This window comes from Haemorhous mexicanus, chromosome 3, assembly GCF_027477595.1.
Source record: "Haemorhous mexicanus isolate bHaeMex1 chromosome 3, bHaeMex1.pri, whole genome shotgun sequence".
NCBI classification, from domain to species: domain Eukaryota; kingdom Metazoa; phylum Chordata; class Aves; order Passeriformes; family Fringillidae; genus Haemorhous; species Haemorhous mexicanus.
Window position 1 is genome coordinate 45556226 of NC_082343.1, and position 13415 is coordinate 45569640.

Sequence of the window (13415 nt, forward strand, 5' to 3'; positions counted from 1 at the left end):
TATAAAGTTCTCATGCGTGAGCATTTCCTATGATAGCAATAAATGAAATTTAGTAATAAACTCTCATAAATTTATTAAGGTCCCACAGCCACAGATCACCATTGTCAGTTCACATAATGCTTCCCTAGTTACTTAAAAGCTGTATTATATGCCATTACACTTATAATTCCACTTAATATTAGTCCACTTAACAACCTCTCAAACATTTGGAATTGAATTTACAGTCTCTCATCAGTGCCTCTCTGAGGTTTATTGCAACATTTCCTCTCTAAATGTTTTTGTGGTCTGAGAAAGGATTATTCTCATTGAAATGTCATAAGCTCAACAACTCACTTATTACTCCTCTCTCTATTCTTTATGCCTTGTAGTTTTTTCCTACTAGCTCATTTATTCTGTATTCCACCCAAGCTAAGCCCTCTCAATGCAGATGACAGCTTTAGGTCCTGGTTGTAAATCTCCAGTGCAAATAGCCCTAGATCCTGCACGTTACCTGCAGCAATGGGAAACAATAACTTCTAGGGATGTCATTGCCTTTGCAGCCTTAGCTGCTGGTATCTTGTTGAATAAGCTTTACATCTCTGCTTTACCCTGATTATTCATAAAAACACACAGCAGTCTGAATCTGCGTCATGCCAACATCTCTCCCTGACAAATGACCCACCATTCAGGTGGGTCAGGTATGCTGACAGACCCAGGCATGTGTTTCCAGCCTGAAATATACAACCAGTTCTCATCCAGTGTTGCTGGCTCAGTAAAGTTCAAATAGGTTTTGCTATTAGAATAACCTCTGGAGCGTGCAAACCACAGTGAACTGGAACTACTGGTTTATGCTGTCACCCTCAGACTTGGATCAAGGGCTTTTGAATTTGCCAGGTGAGGCATGACATGGGTTTTACCTTTTTGTCACACTTTCTGCAGGCAGCTTCTACAGGAAATGTCTGATGAAGTTCCCCCTGTCTGAAGAGTTTCCTGGGCAAGCACAGAACTCCTCAGGTTTACAGTGACTTTTCTCTCTGTAATGAAGTACGTCAGTATTACGTGTCAAAGCAGCCATCCTTAAACAGCATCGTGCTTTTGCAAGGACTTTTGTAGAAAATCCTCATGAACTGTGAGTTTGGCAGGAATCTGAATGCAGATCGAGGATGTGCTTGCCAGAGCCAAGAAAGGTGGACAAAGCTGGCTGCTGATCCTGTCTCCATTCTTCTGCTTATCCTGCCAGCAGCTTTTTTCCCAGTAACACTGCACTGGACTGGCTTCCTGTCCTTCAGAGCCCTTCCTTCTGCATCAGCCCCATGGATGGATATGGCTCAGCCTCTCCCACACTGCTACCCTCCAAGATCTGTCTTTTCTTGTTGTACAGCTGACTTGGTCATGGAATAAGGCTGTTCTGACAAAATGCTCCAGCTTTCGTGGAAATACAGGAGCACACTGTACATGATGTATGGATTGGAAAACAGCTCCTGCCCGGCAGGCTGGCAGAGAGCACAAGCACTGCTGTGTGATCCATACTGTCCAGAGCTTTTTGCAGCTCTGCTCAGCAAGGGGCAGCCAGAAAGCTTCCAAAATCACCAGGATAAAGCTTTTCCCCAAATAACAGTATAAAGATCAAAACATGTCTTTCTATTTCTGTATCTGTGTAGAGTTTTAATTAGGACTTTTTGGCAGGGGGTGGTTTTTCTCCCTCACTTGATGCTGAGGGCTCCAAGACAGTATTTTCATATTCCTTGGTGAAATGAAATAAAATGATGAAATAAAATTAAATGAAATGGCGCCTGAACAAGAGAAAACAAAAGGGAAAGGACACCTTTTCCAGCAGAAGAAAAGCAGCCTGATGATTAATCTCTGCCACCAGCAGGGTGGCTGAGGCGCAGACACAGACCCAGTGTGGGTGCTGGTACACGGCCACCCAGCAGCTGCCTGCCAGGCTTTTCTTCTGGGATTGGCCCTCCAGCCCCAAGGGGACTGCCTGCTATGGAGGATAGCAATGGGAAAATTTAAGGCATTTGCCTCTCAGTTGCTTCCATAAAACATCTGGGTCTTTAGCTAAACAATTATAATAAAGGAAAGTTTGTTTAGGACTTCGGGGAGGTTTGGGATATGCCTTGCTTTCCCAGCCCCACTGCATGGGCAATGCTCTGGCAAAGAGGCCAAAGGTTCCACTGAAGGTGGAATCTCAGCCAGTCCTCTGCAGCCTGCTCCAGAGAGTGCTCCTGCAGCCTCACCTGCCATGCCTGCTCCTGAGGAGATGCTTCTGTTCCCATCTGGCTTGGGCCTTTTCCACAAGCAGCAAGCTGGGCTGGAGCTTCTCCAGGGAAGCAAATGGCAGAAGGTGGGCAGAGACAGCACAATCTGGCTCGCTAGACTGCTTTTTTTTTTTTTTTTTTTTTTTTTTTTTTTTTTTTTTTGTGGGCAATCTGGATTGTCACACTGAAGGTTTTATCACCTGCAACATATATATTTATAGAATTACACTGGATCAAAAGGTGAACCTTTTTTATATATTTGAGCTGTGGCATTAGTGATTTTGAAATTTCCTGAAATCCCCTTGCATGCTTTCTGCACATCAGTTTAAATTAGGTGGATAATGATTGTTATCTCTTTGTTTTGTCTTTATGGATGCTACAGAAGGGATTCTTTTATCTTTTGCAAGTTTTTTTTGTTTTGTTTTGTTCTTGGTATTATTATGCTGGGGCTTCTAATAGCTGAGCTGTCTCCAAATTCGTATCTCCTCAGAAGAACTATTTGGCTCACCTGCTGATGGCAGAGAGCACAAGTTGGCATGCTTTCAAAAGAAAAAGCTTATTTTATCAGCAGCAACTGTGCCTTTCATTCAGCCTGGACCAGCAGATAGGAAGCCATGGGACTGTTCAAGAAGCATCTCCAGGCAGATTACAATCTAAAATCAGCTTTGAAAGAACTGTGATGAAAGGGAACTATACTATTTCTTTGAGTTTTTGTCTCATTTTCCCCCCCTGTGTTTTGTTTTTTTTTTTTAAGAGAAAACAAGAGTGAAAGCAATCTTCATTTGGGGGGAAAGTAGAAAGTATTGATTCAGTTTTGTGTCTCTCAGACTACTTTTCTCTCTCATTTGTTAGCTCCTAAAAGGACACTTTCCATCACTTTGGTGAGGTGATTTGTCCAATATTTGAAATTTGTATATAATGATTCCTCAGTGATTTCCTTGGCTTAGAAGTTTTTTGTTTTTTTTTTATTACTGTATGATCTCTGAAATAGGTTTTTGTTTTATCTAGAGAGATTCTTTCATTCCTTTAATGAAATAAATTTTATTTTCAGGAGAGCTCATAATCTTGATTGTCTCACAACTTTAATTCTACTGAATGGAGAATGGTGCCCTGTGGCTATGCTTCTCAGAAGGGGAAAAGGCTGCAAGCAGCAAAAGGCACAATGCAACAATGCTGGGTAGAGAGTTCCTGTTTCCTCCCAGCTGGTGATCTTGGAGAAGAAAGCAGATGTGTTGCATGTGCTCAATGCTGTGCCTTTGTGTGTGTATATGTGCCTTTCCCAGTTTAGAGCATGCCACAACTGGGAGCAGCAGCAAACTGTACAAGAGTTTGAAAATCAAGGACTGAGGCAGTCACTGCACTACACCGAATGTCTAGGTCATGTTGTTCTCCCCCAAGAGATCAACTCTCTAATTTGCTTTTGAGGTCTCTTATTGCAATAAAAGTCCTGAAGAGGGTATATGTGCATGTGGTTCTCCACGTTATGGTGCTGCCTGAGGCCCCAGAACCCATCCTGCTCGTGGCCTGCAGGAGGTTGTGGTGACTCCTGCCATGGTGACCATCCTATCATGGTGAGCACTGGAATGCATGCTCCAGTGCAGTGACTTTGCAATGCAGAAATAGTCCAGGACTCAGATGTACTGTCCTAGGGCCACAGACTGGGCACCCACCTCAGGTTAGTTGCACTGCTGAAGGCATGATGGACTTGTCCACTTTCTCCTCATCATCCCATGGAGCTCAGCATCTCTCACAGCTCTTCTGTTACTGTATTTCCCATATATGGATGCCTGAAATAATGCTATGGCAGCCCAGTGAAGACTGTAATGGAAATACAGTACATCTGTACTGTATGAGTCGAAAGATCCACCCAGCATCTTGCCTCCAGCTGCGGCCAGAAACAGATTCTTATAGGGAGCAGAAAGCAGGACAAATGCAAAGTAGTACCTTCCCAGCTACAGGTTCCTTTCAAGGGGCTTCCTGAGCCAAAGGTTGCATCCAGACTGTCACATTCCCTCACCACTGGTGGACATTCATCTTTACATGAATTTGTCTGATCCTTTTTTAATTCACTTATAAGTTTAGCCTCTGCAACCTCCACGAGCACTTAGTTTCACAGTTTAATTGGATGTTAGGGGAAAAGGCATTTCATTCTCATTGTTTTAATCCTGCTGCTGATAATTGTGGTGCCTTCTAATTCTCATAGTGGGTGGAAGATTAATTGTTCTGTGTTTACTTCAGTTATCATTATAAACCTCTATTATCTCCCTTCTCAGCTGTCTCTTCTTTTCAGCTGAAGAGTCCAAGTCTAATTAGTCTGTCCTCATTTCTGCAAGGCTGAAACCAGCTCAAAATAATTGCCAAGCACGATCTCAGCACACTATCCAAATCATACCTACAACACTCTGGAGGTTATTGAGCTGCTTATAAAACCAATGCACATCTTTCCAAGGCCTGCTGTGAATGCAAAGGGCATGTCCAGGGTACTCGGAGCAGAAAGCTCACACAATAAATAGGTGACATTTTTGTACATAGTGTCACTTTTAATCAGCTATAAGGTGTAACTGAATATACTGGTAAAGACCATGTGCTTTTATGTACACAGGAAACTTGCACCTGGCAACAGAAACACCTGAGAAGATGTGTAAAGCAAACTATGCTCCAATTCTGATTTCTATAGAATGGGAAAAATTAGGACAGATCTTTAACTGGCAAAGTTCAACAGTGTGAGTTCTGTAGTGGTCTGTTGTTTTCTGACATGGTTAAATCCAGCTGCCAAGAAATGGATTGGGTCATCATGCACCAAGAGCTAAGATGATTTGAAAGTACATAAGTATAACATAAAAGGTGTCAAGATTTTATAAAATCATGTTAGTAAATGAACCACAGGTACAAGAATGAACACCTTAAGTATGCTTCATTTGAACTAGATGAATATCAGAATCCAACTCATCTTTAGGCAAATCACAAGGAAGGGTGTTCTCTCCTTTGATTATATTCTTCTCCATGTTACAGTATGTACTCTTTGCAAAACAATCTTTTAGTGCACGTCCTTTACAAGATGTAAAAATGAAACAGACATAACTTCATCTATAAGCACTTTAAAATCAATCTGATTTCACAAACCAAATTAAGAATAAGATTGTAGAGAGTATAAAAGGACTCTACAACCATGAAGTTCCAAATCTGCTGAAATAATATGTATAAATTTCAAGTGAAGGGAACTTCTTTTAGATGTCACATGGCACTGCAATGCCATACATATTCAAAATAATCCCAGCAGTCACAGCAGCTCTTTGATTAGAATCATGTACAAATCTCTATGCACAACCTGACAAGAGTCTGAATTTCTGTTTAGAAGCCACTTTTCCCTCTGACAGTAGTTGTCTCCCACCTGCCACACGCACAAATTGTATTTTCTCTTCCCATGTGGCTGTCAGGGATCCAGGGATTTGGGCTCCTCCAGGTACTGGCAGAACTGTGGCACTTTTGCCTCCTGGTCCACCTCAGTGTAGAGTGTTCCCTTCCAGTTTACACAAACTTTATAAATACAAGCTTTTGAAATCTAGAATACTATTCTAGAAATTTGGGAGTTTCTGGAACACTAGAAATACTGGAACTGGAGGAAAACCAGATTTTAATACATCTAAATCCTCTGTGAGATAAAACTGACCATCTCTTCCTCATTCAGCTCTAATTCTGAGGCATATTTCAACCAAGCATCTTATCATGTGCAGAAATTCAATAACCTCTATAAACCAGAGATTTAAGTCCTGTGATGAGGCCCAGATTTTCAGATGACATTTAGACTTAGAATGTTGTCTGGGCTGCTTAAAGGGAAATGGAGGAAAGATCCTGAAGGATGTGAGGTGGTTCTGCCTTGCCTTGTTTGTCCTTCATCATTCTGCACAAATCAAGTGCAGCTTCATCCACCTGAGTGTGAATTATCTCCCTGGTAGTCAGCAGCACTTGCAAAAATCTTGCTACAGCCAGCATCTTTTAAACTGCTTGGTATTTTCCACATTTTGAAGGTTATTTGTCCAGTGACTGCCACCTGCCTCCTCCTTATCCTTCCTCTAGGCTAGTAAAAAAACATAGCTATTAATACATTCAAGAAACCCAGTATAGTGATTCCTAGATCTTTGAGATATCATGCTACCTGGTTGTGGAAAATCAATTTTCAGACTCTTGGAATGGAAAGAAAACTCCCTGGTGCAGCAAAATCAAATATCAAAATGTTCCTCCAGCAAAAAACTAAAAATTAATTCAGACTTTGGGACAGAGTCCCCATCACTGTTTTCTTTGCTTCTCTAAAAGTGATGTAATGCCCTCATTTATGTTCAAGGAACTATAGTAACCTTCTTGGTCTGGAATTGGAATGTATTTCAAGGCATACACTTAAGGAAATGTAAATCCTGATATGTCATGGGTGGTGGGCTCTTTCAGTTTCCTTTAGGATTCAGAAGGCAGGCACAGGGAGCACCAGTCCCTTTGAGTAACCTACAGCTGAACACCAGAGCTGCATCTTGCAGGTGGCTGAAAAGAAAAATCCCGAGTTTTCTGAAGCATGGGGCTACCCAAGGATGACACATGGAAACAGGTAGAAATTCATTGGTCCTGAGCTTGCATCTGGGCTCTCCTTATGAGTGCAAAATTAATTTGAAGTGCAATCTGGGGAGAGTTTCACAAACACTGAACATGAGTGTAAATGATTACCTAGGCTGGGTGTCAGCAGCAAACAGATACTGAGACGGCAGCAACTTCTGAACTCCTCCTTTCCTTTTTGCTTGCCTGGGTATCAAGGAATGAGTTGGGATACATCAGTGGCTCACCCCAAGCCCTCTGGAAGTGTCCTCTCTCATACATGCACTGCTCTCTGTTAGAAAGCTGGTGACATCCTATTGGTGCAAGGTGCCCCCGAGCAGGAAGAATGATGGGCAAACTCCATGATATCAGAAGGCCAGTTAATTACTATATTACAGAATATTATACTAACAAGAACTATCACTAACTAACTAGAAAACCGGTGACTCTCCCCCCACAGTCAGGACACAGCTTGGACCTGATGGGCTAATTAACATCAACAATCTCCACCAGAATCCAATTACCAAACTTCTTCAGATAAACAATCTTCCAACACATTCCACATGTGCAAAACCAGGAGCAGCAAATGAGATAGGAATTGTTTTGATCATTCTTTTCTCTGCTTCTCTCTGTTTTGAGGGCATGTGAACACCACAACATCCCCCCTTGATTTTTATTTTGTTTTGGCTTTTGTGTTTGGAGTTACAGATGTGTTGCACAGTATAACAGCATGGTGTGTTACATGCTTTGAGTACTGAGTAAAGCAATGAGGAAGGAAAGAACTAGAGCCCAGAGAGAAGCAGGAAAAGCATCTGCCAGAGAGGACAGCCTCAGTCTCCAGTGACTGGTGCTTGCATTGACGTCATTCAGCACAAAGTGTATGCTCTTTCATGTACCCTTGTGATTCCTGATTGTTTTTCTTTTATGTGTGTACTGCATTGTTTTCCCAGCAGCAGTGTGCCCTGAGTAGGTCTGATCCTCTGTTAAGGAGCAGAATTAGAGACAGTGGGGCTGTGTCAGCACAGCAGAAGTCATGCTGGGGTGGTGGGATTGTCATCAGCAGCTGCGCTCAGTGCAGCAGGGCAGCTCTCAGGAATGCCTGCTGAGTGCCAGAAAGGGGCTTCTGACATAATCCCAAGCAATCAACAAGGTGTATTTTGGTCAGTCTGCAGTTCTTTCAATTACAGATGATTCTGTAATTTTGGAAGTAATCTCTCCTCTTTATTAAAAACCTAAAAACTCAACTGTTCACCAAGTATACACAATGGTGGAGAAATGGTGATGTGGAACACAAAGTGCTGGAACATATAGCTTTGATATGTGTTTTGTGTGTTAAAATCATGAACATCCATGGTCTGACAGGCTGTTTTTTCTTGCTGTGCTTAGTGCAGATCTAGTACAAGGAGAAGCATCTACTGATTCACTGATCTGGTGAGTAGTAGATTTTTCAAGCAATGCCCCCAAAGAGTAAAAGAAGAAAAGAATGTCAGTTATTGCATGCTAGAAACACAGTGCAGGGACAGTAGATCCAGCAGACATTCTGTGCTCTGCTCCTTATTTCTTAGAGCTACACAAATATTACAGTTTTAAATTCAAGCACAAAATTCACTATGTACATTATTTCAAACCAATGTCACAGGATGACTCAGCCACTGAACAGAATCAGTTGTGTCTTACTAAGAAATGCCAAAAACCTGCCGTGTGCCACATCACAGGTGTGACAGGGGAAACTGGGAAATCAGCCTCATATCCATTTTAAAGGCTCTGCTTAAAGACTCCCAGTCCTGCTCCTTGTCACCAACACTGCAGAGCAGTGCTCCTACCTGGAGCTTGTGACCCAGCTCTCCCAGCAAGGGCTTTTCTGGCTCCTGCAGATCACATTAATGTGCTTAAGGGACTGAGGCATCCTTCCATTGCAGCTGAACTGATGCTTCCATTCCTCACTCTGTGCTGGGAAGCCGAAGGTCCTTCACGTGTGGGTGGGGCTCCTCTGCAGGCACAGCACACCTACACACAGCCCCAAACCCAGCAGGGCAGAAGCCCTGAGGACTTCAGCTGCTCAGCACACTGAGGGGGGCACTGTGCAATGCCCAGCAGCCTCCTCTCCCCTGCCTTCCCACCTCTGCTCACCCTCCCTGTGCCCAGCTCAGCAAAGACCCATCTTAGGAGGAAAACAAAATTGAATCACCAGTTTTTCAAAGGATTTGCCTATGAAAATGGCTTTCTTTAGATAGAGCTTCTCCTTACGCTCAAAATGTGTAAGCTGAAGAGCAGCAAGCTCTTCTCTGCAGCAAGCTCTGGCTGAGTATTTGCTTTTTTCCTTTGCAGATCCCCCTGGATCTACTCCATTCCATCCTGCTCATTGTGCAATTAAGAACTGAAATGGGAATGTGATCGTTCAACCCAATGCTGAGGCCCCTGTGGACAGGCACTTCATTTCTCTCCTATCTGTTGTAATGGCAAGTCCCCACATTTATTCCCCTGGTGCTTTGCTGTGCTGCTCTGGTGAGAAAGTCATTACCCTTCCCAGGGAAAAACTCCATGGCATGCCAAAGGCCTGAAAACTCAAAAAGCTGTTACTTTTGAAACAAGGAAAAAAAAAAAGGAAGAAATGGAAAACCAGGTTTTGGAAGATGCAGCAGTTTTCTCAAGGACAGCTGTAAATGGCATTTACTGCATACAAATAAGAGCCAGCAATGATGAAAAGAAAGCAACAAATAAACAAATCAATGACAATGCCAACAAAAAAGTGTTCAGCTGCCAAGAACAGACTTTATCTCTCATTAGCATAATTATTGCTTAGAGTTTCAACTCCAAATGCCTCAAACCATTAAAAAGTTATGTTATGCTTAAATATTTTGTCATTTTTTGGCAAGAAGGCAGGCTTAGGGAGAGGAGGGTGTGAATGGCATTGCTGCCTTGTTCTATGAAGTTATCTCACTCTTTTGAGGAATTACCCTCTTGCACTGATAAGCCATTGGCAGCCAAACCTGACAGAAGCCAACATGGCCCCTGTGCAGCAGAGAGAGTAGGGGGAGCTGCTGCCAAACTGCAGCAGTCTGTAGATTTTTAAGATGCTGAAAACAGAACCAAGGATTTTCACCAAAGGAAATTTCACACTAAAATTTTTACTCCTAGGGAAAGGTTGGGAGAGGCAAAGAGCTAAGGTCTGGTCAAGGAAAGTTGTTTAGATTGCTTTTTCTGGATATTGCTTCAGCTGCCTCTTTCCCCAAACCTTACAGCATGTATAGACAGAGCCTAGGGACACAGAGAGGCAGTGAGCAGAAGTTTGGTGTCAGCTGGGCAGGAAGCAAAAGAGCAAGCAGTTGGGACTCCCTCAAGCCAGAGAAAGGAGAGAGGATGGCATTTCCTAATCCTCCTCAAAGCACTGTTTTAAACTGTGCATAAAATTATCACATATCCCTCCAAATGTAGCCTTATGTTTAGGCAGTGAAATATCTCCATGAAGACAATCATTTTTACCCAGACTGATCCATCCTATTTAACTTGGAAAATAGTTGCTGGCTTTTTAGGAAGCAATGTAATTTTTGAGTCTTTTATGAACAGATAAATTTGAATTGCATATTTCTGCCTGTGCTTTCTAGTTTTAAGGATGGTCCATATAATTTCCAAAATAAATTTAAGGGAGCTTTACTAGTGACCTCTCTGGGATTAAAGTCCTGAAGCTGAGTCATGCATAATGGCTCCAGCTCTGAGAAGTCCCATCAATTAAAACCAGGTGTGCTGCAGGAAAGTGCTCTGGCAGCAAATCACTATCAGAAGGACCTTTCAGAGTCAAGTCCAGCCTTATTTTATTGCAGGGGCCTGCTGGGTCATTACCTTTGGAAATCAATTCTGAAGTCTGACAGATGCTTTCAGCTGGCAGAGCTGTGCACTGTGGCAGGCACCAAAGAGCTGTAGTGCTGCTGTGGGTTTTGTGGGGTCTGTTGATAGCTGGTGGCTATAATTAGCAGAGCCCTTTATGCAATAGTCATGTCCCTGAGAGAAATCAATGCGGCAGCATTGCTTTACCTTCCTTGCCTTACCTAGGCTGCTCTAGATTGAAATTTTTTTAAAAATTGCTGCAAACACAGCCACAAACTGCAGGCTTTGAACCATACTTTACAGAGCTTCTCTAATGTGTTACAAAGTTTCAGCCATAGCATAAGGCAGTGCAGAATAAAGCTGTTTGCTCATACAATTGCCTGGGGAGACCTCAGGGCTGGGAATCTTCAACAGGTTAGAGAGATGTTTAGCAGGTATGAGACAGTATCATTTATCCAGTTGGTTGGTTTAGAAGTCTCCCAGAGGTCCCTGTTTTCCTTATTTTGCAATGGTTCTGCACATGTGGGATGATCAGGTTACTTACAAATTGTTTGGCAAACTGGAACACTAATAAAGCTTAATTGGGCTTCTGAGTGGATTCCCTTACATCAAATAACGTGGATGGTATTTACATTTCTTTCAGGAAAAGCAGAAAATTCTCCCTCCACAGAATTTTCTGTTGTTGTAAATCTTACAGGACCAGAATACCTCTGAGACCCCCAAAGCTTGACTGAAATTGGCTGGTTAGTACAGTGGTGATTAGACAAGTGCTGACACACCTACCTACAAACAAGCAAGCACAGAGAGTGATTGTGAGAGCCCTATTACACCATGAAATCAGGCTGAAATGTGAAGCGGATGCAGGAGCCTTATGAGGCAATTTAACAAATGACCACTCTGTGGGGGAAACAGGAGGAGGTACATAAGGTTTTAATTACACTGATTATAGAGTGGGTTTTTTAGTGCATTGCAGCCATAATTTTGTGCTAATCAGGCAATTCAAAGCCATCAGAAGCTCTTCTTAAAATCTTCTCATTTATTTTGTGTCACTGGTAAAGGAACCTGAGTGTACCAGTGTATCTAATTTCTTCATAGTAGCTGTCACTTTTAAAACACCCCGGACTATTAATGTGCACTAAAGGCTTATTAAGTGGGGCTAAAGAAAAACAGAGATTAATAGCATGAATTTAATGTGGAATTTTATTTTTGTATTCTTCAATAGCACCTACTCCTGAAAGCAGAATGAGAGTTGGAGGTGATGAACTCATGCATGAGTTTAGTGCTGATGATTTTTACTTACAGAAGGTAGAAGTCTTGGGGATGTATTTGGCTCCCTGTTTTAACATTGCAGGAGTATATCCACTCTAACATCTCTCAGAAAACCAAAGGGGGGCATGCCAAGTAATGTTAGTTAGCTGTGTTTTTTCATAAAACTCTCAGTAGGGACAAACAAGTGGGGAAAGTTGGGTGGGGAATTCATTTGAATCTCAGAGGTTGGTGCAGATGATCATTAAAAGAGCAGATCTGAACATAGGCATGGAAGAGGGAGCACATCAAGGAACATCATTAGGGCAGAGAGTGATGCATTCCACACCCAGTGGACGTAGGCCTTTTTCCCCCATATCTTCTGCTGACAGAAGAGAGAATAAGTAAAGTCAAAGGAATAACACTGAGACCAGGTCAGAGGAGCTGATGAAACACCGTGTGGATCTATCTGAAGAAGTACAAGGTATTAAAACAAATCTGACCAAGAGATTCAAGTTGATCTTTCTGCTGTGGCCCTTGCTTTTCCCAGTTTGTGCACTGCTTGTTTTTTCAGTGTGCATTTTTACAGTTTCATGCAAATTTATTCCCAGGGTTTCTGAACAAGAAATGTGTAGGTGACCAGCCAGTGCTCATGGCAGAACAGGATGGAAATATTTTGCTCATCTTTCATTTGCCTGCAGTAGGTCTTCCCTTCTGACTAAATATCAAAATGCTGCCTGAAAAATACCAAATGGGATGCACTGGAGTTCAAGACTGCAAACAGGCTAAGGAAAAAATATGACATAAAATTCTACATCAAATTCATGCTATTAATCTCTGCTTTCCTTTGCCCTCACTTAATAAGCCCTGAGTGCATACTAGAGAGAGTCTGTGGTGTTTTACCAGTGATGGCTACTATGAAGGAATTAGATACACTGGTACACTCAGGTTCCTTTACCAGTGACACATTGATGGCTACTGCAGGCTAAAGCTGTTAATAATGTCACTCAAGCTTCTCCTGCCTACCTCTGCACACATGCATTAAGAGGAATCATCCAGGAGAAGCCACTGGAATTTGATGAACCTAGCCTTATTCCAGCTGATTTGATGGGCAGGGTGGAGGCCATTGGGATTAAGCCCTGGAAGCACAAGTTAAAATAGATTATTTGTTCATTTATTGGCTTGGGGCCTTCTGCTGTCACGTCTTACCCATTGATGGCTTTTGCTTTTGCTGGTCTCTGAGATGGAGTGTGATGAGGTTCTAGGCTTATTTCCAGACTGAACTGGGAGTTTCAGATCTCTACCCTTATTCCAGCTCAAAATGATGAGTGAAACATGCTGCCAGTGAGCTGCCATCCCTCTGTCCTCTCTGGTATGTTTATGTGGAGCTGGAATGGTGGACACAATGTCCTGCTGGGAATGGCAGCATGCAGACAGCCCTGTCCCAGTCAGACTGCTCAGGAAAGGCAGGGCAGCAATACACATTGGGTTGTGGGGCTGAGTTTTGGGTTTTTGGTTTTT

General features: G+C 42.6%; 1 long non-coding RNA gene across 4 annotated transcripts in view; it reads right to left on the minus strand.

Moving 5' to 3' along the window:
• The window catches only part of LOC132324953 (uncharacterized), an 87882-nt gene that overhangs the window by 57612 nt on the left and 16855 nt on the right, over window positions 1-13415 (minus strand). For 2 of the 4 annotated variants that reach the window (XR_009485791.1, XR_009485790.1), the window contains exon 3: window positions 897-1013. The exons of the other annotated variants lie outside the window; for them this stretch is intronic. This is a non-coding gene — a long non-coding RNA (uncharacterized LOC132324953). The remainder of the gene's footprint in view (window positions 1-896; window positions 1014-13415) is intronic. 4 annotated transcript variants of the gene reach the window in all.